The 12,865-nt window shown below is 39.9% G+C and overlaps 1 protein-coding gene across 2 annotated transcripts in view; it reads right to left on the reverse strand.

The window, feature by feature from the left end:
- slc39a14 (solute carrier family 39 member 14) overlaps window positions 1-12,735 on the reverse strand; it is a 30,404-nt gene extending 17,669 nt beyond the window's left edge. The window contains exons 1-2 of one of the 2 annotated variants that reach the window (XM_086315505.1): window positions 12,508-12,735; window positions 648-826 (exon numbers count right to left, since the gene is read on the reverse strand). The gene's annotated coding sequence lies outside the window, so the exon portion shown is untranslated. The remainder of the gene's footprint in view (window positions 1-647; window positions 827-12,507) is intronic. The other variant, XM_086315504.1, reaches the window with a different exon arrangement.
- Between the last annotated feature and the right edge of the window lie 130 nt (window positions 12,736-12,865).

The raw sequence follows: 12,865 nt of genomic DNA on the forward strand, positions 1-12,865 counted from the left end.
AATATGCTGCTGTGTGGTTTGGATTGCTCACTATGAAAAAGTCCTGACCCTAAGTTTAATGTCCACACTGAAGTCTTCCTGAGCCCAAGATTGATTCTCTTCTGAATTATGACAACTGAAAGATTTTGGGAGCTTGTAACAGAGCTTCATCCAAAGCAGGAGAAACACTGGTACCAAAACACTCTATAATATACAAAATAACTGCTGCTTGAAGCAAAGCTGTGAACTTCTAATTAAACACCAAACACACAAGGTGACACAAAGAGCTTTTGTAGCACGAAGCACAAGCTGAGAACAGGAAACAGTGGAATAAACACAGTCCCCAATTACAGGAAATTATAGCACACAGATTATCACTGACAATCTCAACCAATGTGCCGTCTGTCGACCGGAAATAGGATTTACTGGTCTTTCAACACTTTACTCAATCGGTGTTGGTGGGATTTATCCAACACTGTGTGTTTCGACTATATAAAACCCTTATGATTTCCACTTTTTTAAAAACTCTGACATCACATAGGATCATGTCCACATAGGGTCCACTGTTGTAACAGAGTCTCTATTCATGTCTGTGCACCCTGCAGGTCTACAAGCAAAGCTGGGCTGAATAAACACAGCCATTCATTTTGTTGTAAAGAAGCGCTCACCTTTTCCTACAGAGGTGCGTAATGATAGCCGGTGAGTAAAGAGGCTGTTTCAGTCGGTCTGCCCTGAGGCTCCCAGCCTGCTGAGTAATGCTCACGGGTAACTTGGGAGCTGAGATAGATGTGGGGAGGGAGAAATGTGAGTCTGGAGAGAGCAGCAGGGTCCTCAGGAGTGCAGCGGGCTGTGGAAGAGAGGGAGACAGATAAAATGAAGGTTACAAGTCGCTGGTTAGGAGGAAACAAATAGGGAGAGGTAGACAAAAAGAAATGAGGACTAAAAAGAAACCTGACATGGCAGCTGCCAGCTCAAATCTACCGTGTGTTCCCTTATCCATCGATTCGTCCTCTTCCTGTCTGACACTCGATCCACAAAGTCAAGAACTGAGCCGAACCCTGAATATTTCTTTTCTGCAACTGAAGTGTTTCTTGTTGACACCTATGCAGTTACTTAAAACTGAAGCGTTAAACAGCTCTGAAAAAGATTAATTAAGAAAAAGCAGGCCGACGTGCAAGCAAGTGATCAGGATGATTCACTTTGAAATTTCTCACTTCCAAACATCACTGATGTTTTGGAAAAATGCAGCCTTACCTGAAAAAGTAAAAGTTTTATTTTATCTGGGGAAAGTTGACTAACCAATTTGAGTTCAGGCACCGTCTTTACGTCTCTCTCCAAAGGTCTCTGATCTGAGGAGGCAAAGAGAAGACTCTCCTCTTCTCCCCAGTGAATTACACCCTCTCTCCCACATTTTCCCCTCCACTTGGCCTAATGAGGCCTTATTCTGGAGTTGGTGGAGGAGAGAAATAGAATAAAACTTCAAAAGCATCTTTAGGTACCACTTTTTCAAACTTTCTTCCCTGCAAGTCTCTGTTGCACAATCCTCCTTAAAGTTGCAGGAGCTCTGAACCTTGGCCTCTTTCCTGCTGGCTGCTAATGTTCAGGCACACGGGGAAGCTGAGAGTAAACAATGGTACTAAAATAAATTAGTCAAGCTAAAATTAATACAACAAATACTTGCTCCTAACTTTTTAAAGCTGAGGTTTTCCTGCAGTAGGCAGTGGGAGAGTGTGGTGGACACTATGTTGTGCAATCTGTAGAGTCTATTTGTGAGAAAGGCTTAAAACTGAGCACGCTGATGTGCAAAATAGAAGTGGTGCAACATATTTCATGGGTCTGTGAAGTCAGACTGTTTGTATTAAGTAGTTGACAGAAGCCACTGCCTTAGCCAAACATCCTCATATTAACAGGATTTGCTTGGTTAAATAAAAAGGTCTTAAGTACCTCTAATCTTAAGAATGAGATGAAGTAACAGCCAGCTGTTTTGAAGCTTCACCTTGTGGTTTAACTGCTGTTAGTGGTCCCTGTGAAAACCAAGGAAAGCTGCCAGAAGTAAACTGATATCTCTCTCATCTTGTGCATTTATTTTTTATAAGAGAGTCAAGGTGTGTCAGCCTATATTAGAGAGTGAAAGCACAAAGGTGAAACGCATTCACGGGCATGTTCGAGACAAATGTTTGTCTAGAAGAAGGGGAGAACATGTTAAAGAGACCAGTACTGAGGGGAAAAGCCAAGACGCATTTTCTACAGGACAGTATATTACAGTTTTCTGGTTCTTTTTGCAGCCTAACAAGTCTGACTCAAAAGTTTCCCAATATGTATGTGTTAATTCCTCTAAAACCAAAGAAAATGGGCAGACACCAACCAAACCCAGAAGACTAGAAGCTCTGCTGCTACGTTACACATGAACCACCCAACAAACACAGGAAGAAAGGCTTTAACATTCAATTAATATGTTGAAACTTAAGAACCAGCCATGTAATCTTCCTTAACACAAACACAACATGTCGGGTATTCACATCTTGTGAGGACATCTAATTGGCATAATGCTTACCCTAACCATCAAAAATGAATGCCTAACCCTAATATACCTAACCATAACCTAACTGTAGCCTTTACACTAAAACCACATTTTGAGTCTCAGAAATGCCTTCAAACTTGCAGGGACCCTGATTTAGGTCCTCGTAAGTGCTGCTGGTCCCCACAAGTATAGTAAGCTTCCAATTTTTGGTCCCCACAATGATATAAATACACGCTCACACACACACGCATGCACCACACACATGTAACAAGGATGTTTGCAGTCAGTCGATGACATAAATCGTCAACTATCAAATGTCAATATCAACACGAGCACCATAATTGCTGTGTTAGAAACCTGCCTGGGATAATCTCCAGGTTACACACACTAAATACACACATGCATCTCAGCGTCTGGAGGATGTGCAGCTCCAAAAAGTCGAGCTATGATAAACAGTGAAGGAGCAGAAACATTCCTCACTGGCAGATGGCTACGGTCCAATCAAAACAAGTGCCCCGAATGTTGGGTCACGCTCATGTCACCATGTCTGTTTTAGTGGTCACCATGTCACCATGTCTGTTTTAGTGGTGTGTGTGTGCCCACAGATAAGATAAAGGCTGGCAGACGAGACTGGCAGTCTGCAGCACAGACGTGAGCTCTTCAACATGATGGTGAAGGCCATGGATGGAAAGCATGATGATTACATGGGAGCTGGCACAGGGGTGAAGGAGGGAAAAAGCTTAGTCACCAATCCCGACAGCACGCAGAGGACCTCGGATGTCTCAAGACGTCACCTGTTTGTCTGACTTTGTCTTTTTAGGCTCCCATCATGACAGGATAATCTCTCCCTGATCCATACCCAACCCCCCAAATAAGTAAACATATAATGTTCACTTATCATTTCAGTGATACATTTTTTTTTTATTAGTATGTATTGTGACCAGGAGATATTTTATTTTGTATTCTTATGATCACAGCTATAATTAGAAATATCAATCATTAATCATTTACCATTGTGGAATCTGATGACAGTATAATCTTTGTTTTATATCTATGGTAATCTGAGTAAAGATTAATGTATGCAGGTTATCATCATTGTAATCAAGTCTCAAATGGTATCCACAGCATTGTATTCACCGTCCATAACTGGAGGGTCTAGCAGGACCTTGTTCTAATTCATTTGCAGGCCTACATCAGAACATGCACATAGAGAGTTATGTAAACACGCACGTTTACCCTTATTTACACAGGGAGGTCATGTCAGGACATTCTCTAGTTGGACACACAGGCTCACAGAACTGCACAACATGACATGTCACACACTTGTTTTTCTCTAAAGTATCATCTGATGTTTGTATAAGGAGAACTTTGGACTATGGGGAGACTGTTATCATTTCCAGTAAGGTCTAACTGTGTGATGTCATCATGGGTTATATAAGGATGGGGAACGGTCCACTCTTTGGAGATCTGTGGCTGTACGCTTGTCTTCCCATGCTTCCGTCTTAGAAGTGTGTAATAAAATCACTATTTTTGTCACCTACACTGACTTGGCTGTTTTTCCTTCTTACCCAAACTGAACCAGACGTAACAGTATTCTTGAAGATTTGTTCCCATTTTCAAAATAAGTGTAACTGGCATTTAAATACACCATTTAAATACAAATAAGTATAAATACAATGATTATATTTCTCTATAATATGAAATACCAATGAAGAGGAAATCTAATCTAACACTGGCATGAAAATGAATCCCGTCAAACTGAAGCGCTGACAGGAAGGACACACAAGACAAATCGGGTTTCCATTACAGATCAGGTAGCCATCCACGAGCAAGCATGAGAATACTGCAGCCAGAGAAAGCCGTGAACTCGCAGGCTGAGGTCACCGCGGTATCAGAGCACTTGTGGTGATTAACCATTATTACCAGTGTTTTCTGCACTACGGTCACATCTCACGGCTACTGCACCCACGTGTAAACACCGCTCGATGACCAGTTTCCCTCGTCATCACCAACTTCGTGTGCTGACAAGGCAGAAATGAAGTCAGCGGTGGGTTACAGGTCTCACAGGACTTCTGGCTGACACTTTACCACCAGCCTCAAAAACAACATGAATAACTGCTTTCCATGGATTAGTTTAACCAAACAAACCATGACCACTCCAAACCCACGCATCCTTTTAATAAATTTGTGAGTAATTAGGGTGATGCATACTGATGAGCTAATCCACAAACTAAACCATCCATCATAAAAGCACAGAAAGAAACTTTCTGCTCGCATTTCGCCTTTTTAAATAAGCCGGCACCATGAGGCTCCGTACAAGGAGCATAGATGTCGTCATTTGGCACCAGAAAGTTTTAAAAGGGTAGTCTGAAGAGGCAGATCTCAAGAAACAAGTAGGTGTAACAAAAAAAGAAGAAGTGGAATTTCGTAACAAAACGAAACAAAAGAAAAGCACAGGGGAATTAAACCAAACAAAGCAGTGAATAAAAGAGGCGCCTGAAACTGTAAGATTAAGTAAGATGTACTTTGTGTTTTTCCAAAAATAAAATCAAACAGCATAATTGCAGTCACTCGTAACAATTCTTATCCTTACTTTCAGCTGGGGAAGATCACAAATCTGTACAGAGAAGTAATAAGTCAACACAGCATTTATCAGGCTAGATATTAACACGTTCACATGAAAGGGATGGCGTTGGTGTTATATTACTGATCACAAACTGGGGTAGGTCTACTGAAGGGAGATTTTACAAGGAGAAATAAAACTTTGGCCAGTGTGAAGCAGGTAAAGCTGCCATAAATGCCGTCTGTGGACGAGAACACATTCATCAGTATCACAGCTCCGTCATTAACACCTGACGTACCAGCGAATGACAAACGCTTAACTATGTTCAGGCGTTTAAACTCTGATAATAAAGGATAAATATAAAAAAGAATTTTAAAAATGAATTCAAACTTAGGCTTGATCTATTTGAAAAACTGACATAAGGTAAAAAAAAACAAAAAAGTACAAAGTGCTCTGTTTTTGGATCATATATAGAGGCTTACAGAGCAATAAAGTTATTTTTATATTGCAGCCAGAACAAATAAAGTTGCTTCTAAGAATCCGTATTTCTTACCGATGCTCTTCGGGGAAAGATAAAACTGCACTCTGAAGTCGAAGAGATCGTACAGAGATAGTTTTTTTAGAGATTCCAATGATTAACAGGCAGTGATTTCATTCATGTTGCCCAACAAAATGATGATAAGAACACTTGGTATTAAATGCTGCCATGCCATGTGTGTTTCCATAAAATCAATATTTAGGTCTTTAAATAACAAATGTAACGACTGCCAGTCCCAAACCTGGATAAATAAGGAGGGTTGTGTCACTAAATAGCAAAATTACATTCAATATCAGTCACTCTTATTAGTCCAATAACTGTACTTATCAGACTTGTGACAAATCTAAAAACATAAACGAGCTCTCAGATCTCTGATCTGGTTTCAACAGGCTTTCTCTGCAGACTTGTGCTGACTACAGAGCATGCATTTCATCCTACCTTTTCTATGAATGGAGACTGCTTTTGAACAGATCCTTTGCAATTTCCAGCAGTTTGCACCTCACATCTCGTCCGTCCTCTCACATCTGCACTCTGTCCTCTCAGGCCACTTTATATACAACCACAGGGAAGACCAGGTGAGGCTGTGCATGCCTTCATCAACCCCTAATTACTGTTTCGCTTGGTTCTCGTGCAGTTATCATCAACCAAAGCCGTCATTAGATGATAGAGTGATAGCTGTGGGCACTGTTTTGGTTCACCAAACACATTGTTATTGTGCTCCACTCATCCTGACTACACTCCAAACGACCACCAACCATAAAATTAAAGGGTTTCGACGTGACCCGGACTGACTCAGACCCCATCTCTCTTACCCAGGGCAGGAATCCAGACACAGAAAGCCACAGAGCACGTGCACTGAAGGAAGTTACACACATTTTAAGTGGTGGGTTACTGTTTCCTTTTTACTTTAAGAGAACATTAAAGATAAACTGCAGCCATCAAATTAGTTAAGGTAGAGTTTTTTTATCAAGAGTAAGTTAAACATGACGTGGATTAAATCCAGTCTTAGACCATAAACCTTTTTCAAGTAGGTTAAATAATGCACTGATTAAAAAATAATAATAAAAATGAACTGAGTGAGGTACAAATTAAAAAATAAAATAAAATAAAACTAATTAAACTACAGATCATTGACTAACTATATGTAACTGAAATCAGCACAAAAACCAGATAAAACAAGCACATGAAAACGAGCTCTTGGAAATGATCTTGTATGAAACATGTCAATAAAGTAATTGCTGAGAGGACGACTGAATATTGTACAGCTTGGGGTGTTTACAGAAATCAAATCATTTACCACAAACACACTTATAGACAAAGAGCTGGTCCAGGATTTGAACCTAGGACCTCATGCAGAGAATCATACTCCTTACCAGGGGCGGGGAACTCCAGGCCTCAAGGGCCGGTGTCCTGCAGGTTTTAGATCCATCACAGCTGATTTAAATGGTTAAATGACCTCCTCAACATGTCTTGAAGTTCTCCAGAGGCTGGTAATGAACTGGTCACTTGATTCAGGTGTGTTGACCCAGGGTGATATCCAGGGGCAAAATTTAGAGGTGGGTTATCACCCCCCCCCCAATAATCAGACCCAATCAATATAACCCTCCCAATAAAATTATGAATTATCTTGCATAAAGAGGTTATTGATTATCTTTACTCTTTTCAGTTATTACCAGCAAAATCGTTTCATGTTTAATCATCTGGGAATATACCCAGATTTATTTATTTATTTATTTAGACAGAGATCTTAACCCCGCCAATGTTCAGCACAAAGTTACGGCGATGGTGATACCTAAAACCTCGAGGCCTGGAGTTGGACACCTAAGTTATTTGCAAACACTGGGGCAAAACTGTATGGGTGAAACACAGGCACAGCTAATGAGAGCCAAAACTAACAAAATACTAGAATTTCATCACTAAACCTTGAGCACGGACATCATGGATTACACAGTAAGCCCTAAAATTAGATTAAAAACACTCCCACAGGTAACAACAGCACATGCATGATCCAGTTTAATGACTCAGAGTAGTGAGGCCTGGTCAGGACGTGTCAATTAATGTGGACAGAGCTCTGAAGAACAGATGAACAAAGTAAAAGACCAAAAAAATAATAATAATCAGCCTTCTCAGAGCTGTTATGAAGAAGGAAACTATTCATAGAGGCCAAAAGCATTTCTAAACCAGACTGTAAATATGCTGCATGCTATGGCTGGGTAATCAAAAATCATTCAGAACCTCTAACGGACGAAATCTTGCTCAAGTCACTATGGGTTTTTCTTTTGTTGTTGTTACTGTTATTCTTCTGTATAAAGCGCAGTAACATTATTTTTAGACTGCAGCCAACATGAATAAAGTTGTTTCAAAGAATCTGCATTTCTTACTGAAGCTCTGATCCAAATGCTGTAGAGCCTTTTTTTTGGAGTATTTCAAGTTGCTATGCATCAATACAACCATTATATCCCAAATTTTAATAATAGGTATGCATTAAGTCCATAGTAACTACTAGGGGTGCAACAATACTCGTATCGATATGGAACCGTTCGATACAGTGCTTTCAGTTCAGTACGCATATGTATCGAACAATACAAAAAAATTGTATTTATTTTATCAACTTTTCACTATGGGCTCAAAATGTGGTCATAAATATTTTGTACTTGTAAATCAGTTTAGTATGTGTAAAAAGAATTTGTGTGTGCGTAAAAAAGATTTGAGTGTGCGTAAAAAAAGATTTGAGTGTGGACTTAGCCAAAAAAAAACCCCCTGCAAGTTACAAGTACGAATTTTGACCCTATTTTTCTTCCTTTCATCTGATTGGTCAATGTCATGTCAATCACAAATGTAACAATCCAATCAGAGAACAGATGGGTTTGGCTGTCGGAGGGGCGCTTTTTTTGAACTGCAGGTCCTGCAGGGTTCAGATCGCGCGAACAGGTGTGGGTTTAGAGCTCTGGGTAGCTCCCCAGCTGGGTCTAGACTGGGTCTAGACCCAGCTGGGTCTTCCCTGAATTCTATTTTAAATTCCCTGAATTTAGCTCGTCCACAGAAGGACTGGTAGCTCCCCTTACGATAAGGGTTCAGATCGCGCGAACAGGTGTGAATGTGAATGTGTGTGTTTAGTTAGTTTGTTTGCTTGCTTGTTTTAATCAATTTTAAATCATGCTTTTTATCTGTTTTTGTTTCTAATGTCTCTGTAAAGCACTTTGAATCACCTTGTTGTTGAATTGTGCTATACAAATAAATTTGCCTTGCCTTGCCTTGAAGGGTAATACAGTTTGAAGCTGGGGGATCTCTATATAAATATCCGATAGCAGCTAGGTCCCCTAACTTTCAGTAGCTGTTGAAAGGATAAAGTTGTGATATGTCAGTGGTTAGAAATACCATTATTACTTTAGGATTAGTTTAACACAAAGTCAGGGCTGACCCGGGACCATTGCTGTGAGTCACAGTGCGCAGCATAAAAGTCCTTTCACATTGGATGCAGGATGTGCTGCTAATGCTAACTAAAAGCAAAGGATCCAGAATTTGTTGCGCTGGCTGCTGGGCTCTGTGGGTTTTTGCAGCAGCTCTACCTGTAATAGATGCACCTGCTCCTTGTCTTTTCTACCTCTGACTTTATGTCCTCTACAAGAGTTTGTTTCTTTTTACACACACACACACACACACACACACAAATTATTTTTACACATATAAAACTGATTTACAAGTACAAAATATTTATGACCACATTTTGAGCCCATACTTTTCTTCTGACGATGCTGTCTGTGTTGAGAACTCAGTGGATCTGCGTTCGACTACTCCGCCTAGGCTGCACTGTCCAGCGCAGATCCACTGAGCGCAGCGCAAGCTAGCAAGACAGAAGCTAATCTCGTTGCAACATGGCAACTGCCTGAACACTACCCGAAATTGAACCTCCCCCACCCTCATTCAGATCTGGCGTTTGGAACTATTTTGGTTTTCATGTGAAGTATGACCCTGATGGTAAGCGCGTCATGGACAAAAGTAAAACAGTATGTCGGATGTGCCATGCAATGCTCAATTGGTGGGAACTAGTGCGTTAGCGCAGTTAGCTTGTTAATGTGTTGACGCCGTCCAGCCCCACGCACGGGGTGATCCACGGTAACTCGTTAACGGAGATTTGCCGCGTTATGCCGTTAATGTCATTTTAACGAGATTAACGCTGACAGCACTAGTGGGAACACAACGAATATGACTGCACATTTACTCCAACATCATCCTAGTGCAAAGACAAGTGGAAGCAGACAAAAACAACAAGCATGCATGCTACAAACTTTACCCGAGTCATTTAGACAGCCGTTAGCACAGGATTCTCCTTATGGGGACCTGATATGTTTAATATGCTGCTGAGAATATAGCCCAGAAGAAGCTATAGTATAGCTTTTATTTTGGAAAGAGACATTTCTCTGTAATAAACTCTCTTTTCCAAAGATGAGGGATTTCTCCATCAGATAGATTTAGTATTTTGTTGTTTCAGCAACATTAAATTTAAAAACTGTACGTTTGAGTTAAAATATATATTTATAATTTTAATAAATGACAAATTAAAAAAGCATGAACATTTTCTTTGTATCGAAAAAATATTGAACCGTGTCACCAAAGTATCGAACCAACCGTGAATTTTGTGTATCGTTTTACCCCTAGTAACTACATAAATTGCTAAAAAGTGCAAATACTACAAAAGAAACTGAAAATCGTTTTTCTAGTTACAGAAATGTGAAAGATATCCCTTAAATCTATAAATGCAAAAACATTATGCAAAATAGTTTCCAACCACAGGAAGTTTATTTTAAGTGTCTTCATAATTTCTGAGATAAGCTCATTTTTAAAAACTGCAGCAAAAACAAAAATAAATATTGTGCACAATTTGCAAAATGCAGCATGTGCATCAAAATAAACCATTTTCAACAGGTCAAAGTTCTAAGTGTTCCTGGAATTATACAGAAACTGTATAGTTCTTTCAGTAGCACCAGTGGGCATTTAAAAGGCCCCGAGGGGGAAAATAAACTACATTTCCTGCAAAAATGTAAAATTTGGGTTTTGCAAATAATGGCTGACACGTGATAGTTTGTTCTGAAAACACGATGACGTTTATTTCAACGTAGGAAGTGCCACGAACAGCTGAACAGATCAGCAAACCGTGTTTCTGAATTATAGTGTTTTTGTTGTTGCGTGCACTTTTTACGCAATTTTTTGAAATCCATTAGTGAAAGGAAACCATGACCTGGGACAAGTTAAATGCTTGAAGAACAACGAGACGCACAGCAAGCCATGATAGCAGTCAGAAAAGCCTTTGAAAACGGCAGACTCACACATAAAGTAAAGCATCTTGTTGTATAGAACTGTAAAGCTTGAGGTGCTTGCAGATAATGCACATATAAAGTATGTATGATAGCGCATTATTATGTGCTATCATACAGGCGTGGAACAAACAAAATATGAATCCAGGGCCTTTAGCACACAAAGTAAAGCGCATACACATCACCCAACGGGCCTGTGAGAGCAGTGAAACATCTCACCCGTCCCAATTTCATATCGAAAATGCACCACTGATGGCAAGAGGAGGACAGATGTCAGTCTAATCCTGACTGAAAAAAGCCAGATCATGCATCAGTGACAACAGGCACATCTTTTCAGATCAGATCTTTGCTCATTTCTCACCTGCAATCCAAACTCTATTAATAGTATTTCCCTTCACATGTCTAGTGTTGGCTCCACTCCACGCACATGTTTGTGTAGGTGGTGCACGCACAGAGAGAGAGCTGTCAAAGGAAAAGCTGCCATGCTTTTTTATTTTACAAAGTTCAGCACCAAAAAAATTTAACATCATTGCTTTAAAAAATTATTAATGTATATCTTATAAAGCAAGAATCGTATGACATATGCGACATGCCCCTTTATATGTGAAAGCCCACAGAGCCTGAAGCAGAAAGTCAGCTTAACAGAGAATTTGATATCTTTTATCCCCAAATGTGGTTTTAGGTTTGGTCACACCAGCTAATGCAAACAAAGGCTGGCTGTGTTAAACCATGTTTGTAGTACACCCCTCTGTGCTCATATCTCCAAACCATAGTGTCTGTATGCACACACACTGTAGTTATTTTACAACAATAACACTGAAAGTAATAAAATGAAATACAACTAAATAAAACACTAAACTGAATTGTAAAGTTAACAATTAAAATAAAGGGCCTTTGAGATACTTGTAAAGTCTCCAACCTCATTCACAATACTCCTAATCATTATTACTTTTAACTTTCTGCAGACTGTAATATAAACTATAACATTTCATAATGTGACCTATAAACTACAAGCGACCCTAAACGACTGACGAGGCAGTGGACTTTACAGGTTTAAGCAACTGTCAGCGTGAGCAATAAAAGATAAATTAACAATTAACTCATCCTATGCAATACATCTGTATATAAGTTGAGTAAAAATTAGAAGCAGTAGTAGTACTGAATAACAGTTCCGACTTCCAGTGACCAAAATGAGATTTAATGTGTGCCAGAAAACAGATATTACATGCATACATTAAAGGGACTCTTTTTTTATTGGCAGATTTCTACAGACACCTGGGTGAGTCTCACCTGTCTGCACTCCTTTATTTCTCACCAAAGACAAATCTATGGATTATCGTGGAGAACACTAAACCCAAAACTGAATGAGTTAAAAAGCTTGAAGATTACTTATCTAGCTTTATAATGTTAGCTTCTACACTAAAAAACAATTGATTATTTAGCTATGGTCTTAAATGCTTACGTTGAATAAACACGGACACACTACCCTGTGTTCATCAATAAAACTGAGCAGACGTTTTATCTTAGTGGTCTGATAACCTGGAGTCAGGTATATTAGCTGGTTTTAGATTAGCCTGGAGAGTTAGCTTACCGGGTGCCACTGTTAGGGACAGAAAATCAGGCTTGACGTCAATTCCTGTCAACAATTCAATTCCCGTGGCTCCGACACGAACCGCGACGTCAAATACAGGGAGTGAACATGTCAGCTGTGGTGGGGACGATCCATCCGGCACTGCTCAGGCGTTCACACAGACAGGACGCTTGCTTTTTAGCCCCTGGCAGCAGGAACGCGTGGAGGATGTGGTCGTTTTCACTGTGGCGTCACAGACCGCACTGGCTTTTTCCACATGGTCGTGTCTGCCACCTTGCGTTCAAAGGTGGTACTGCACGAAAACCCCGTACCCTGATTATGCGTGAGCTATATTACTTTACATTCAAATTTATATTTA

The sequence above is a fragment of the Aulonocara sp. 'chitande type north' Nkhata Bay genome, linkage group LG12 (genome assembly GCF_057382095.1).
Source record: "Aulonocara sp. 'chitande type north' Nkhata Bay isolate Kocher_YH1m ecotype deep benthic linkage group LG12, A_spYH_male_GT1.1, whole genome shotgun sequence".
Classification (NCBI taxonomy): Eukaryota; Metazoa; Chordata; class Actinopteri; order Cichliformes; family Cichlidae; genus Aulonocara; species Aulonocara sp. 'chitande type north' Nkhata Bay.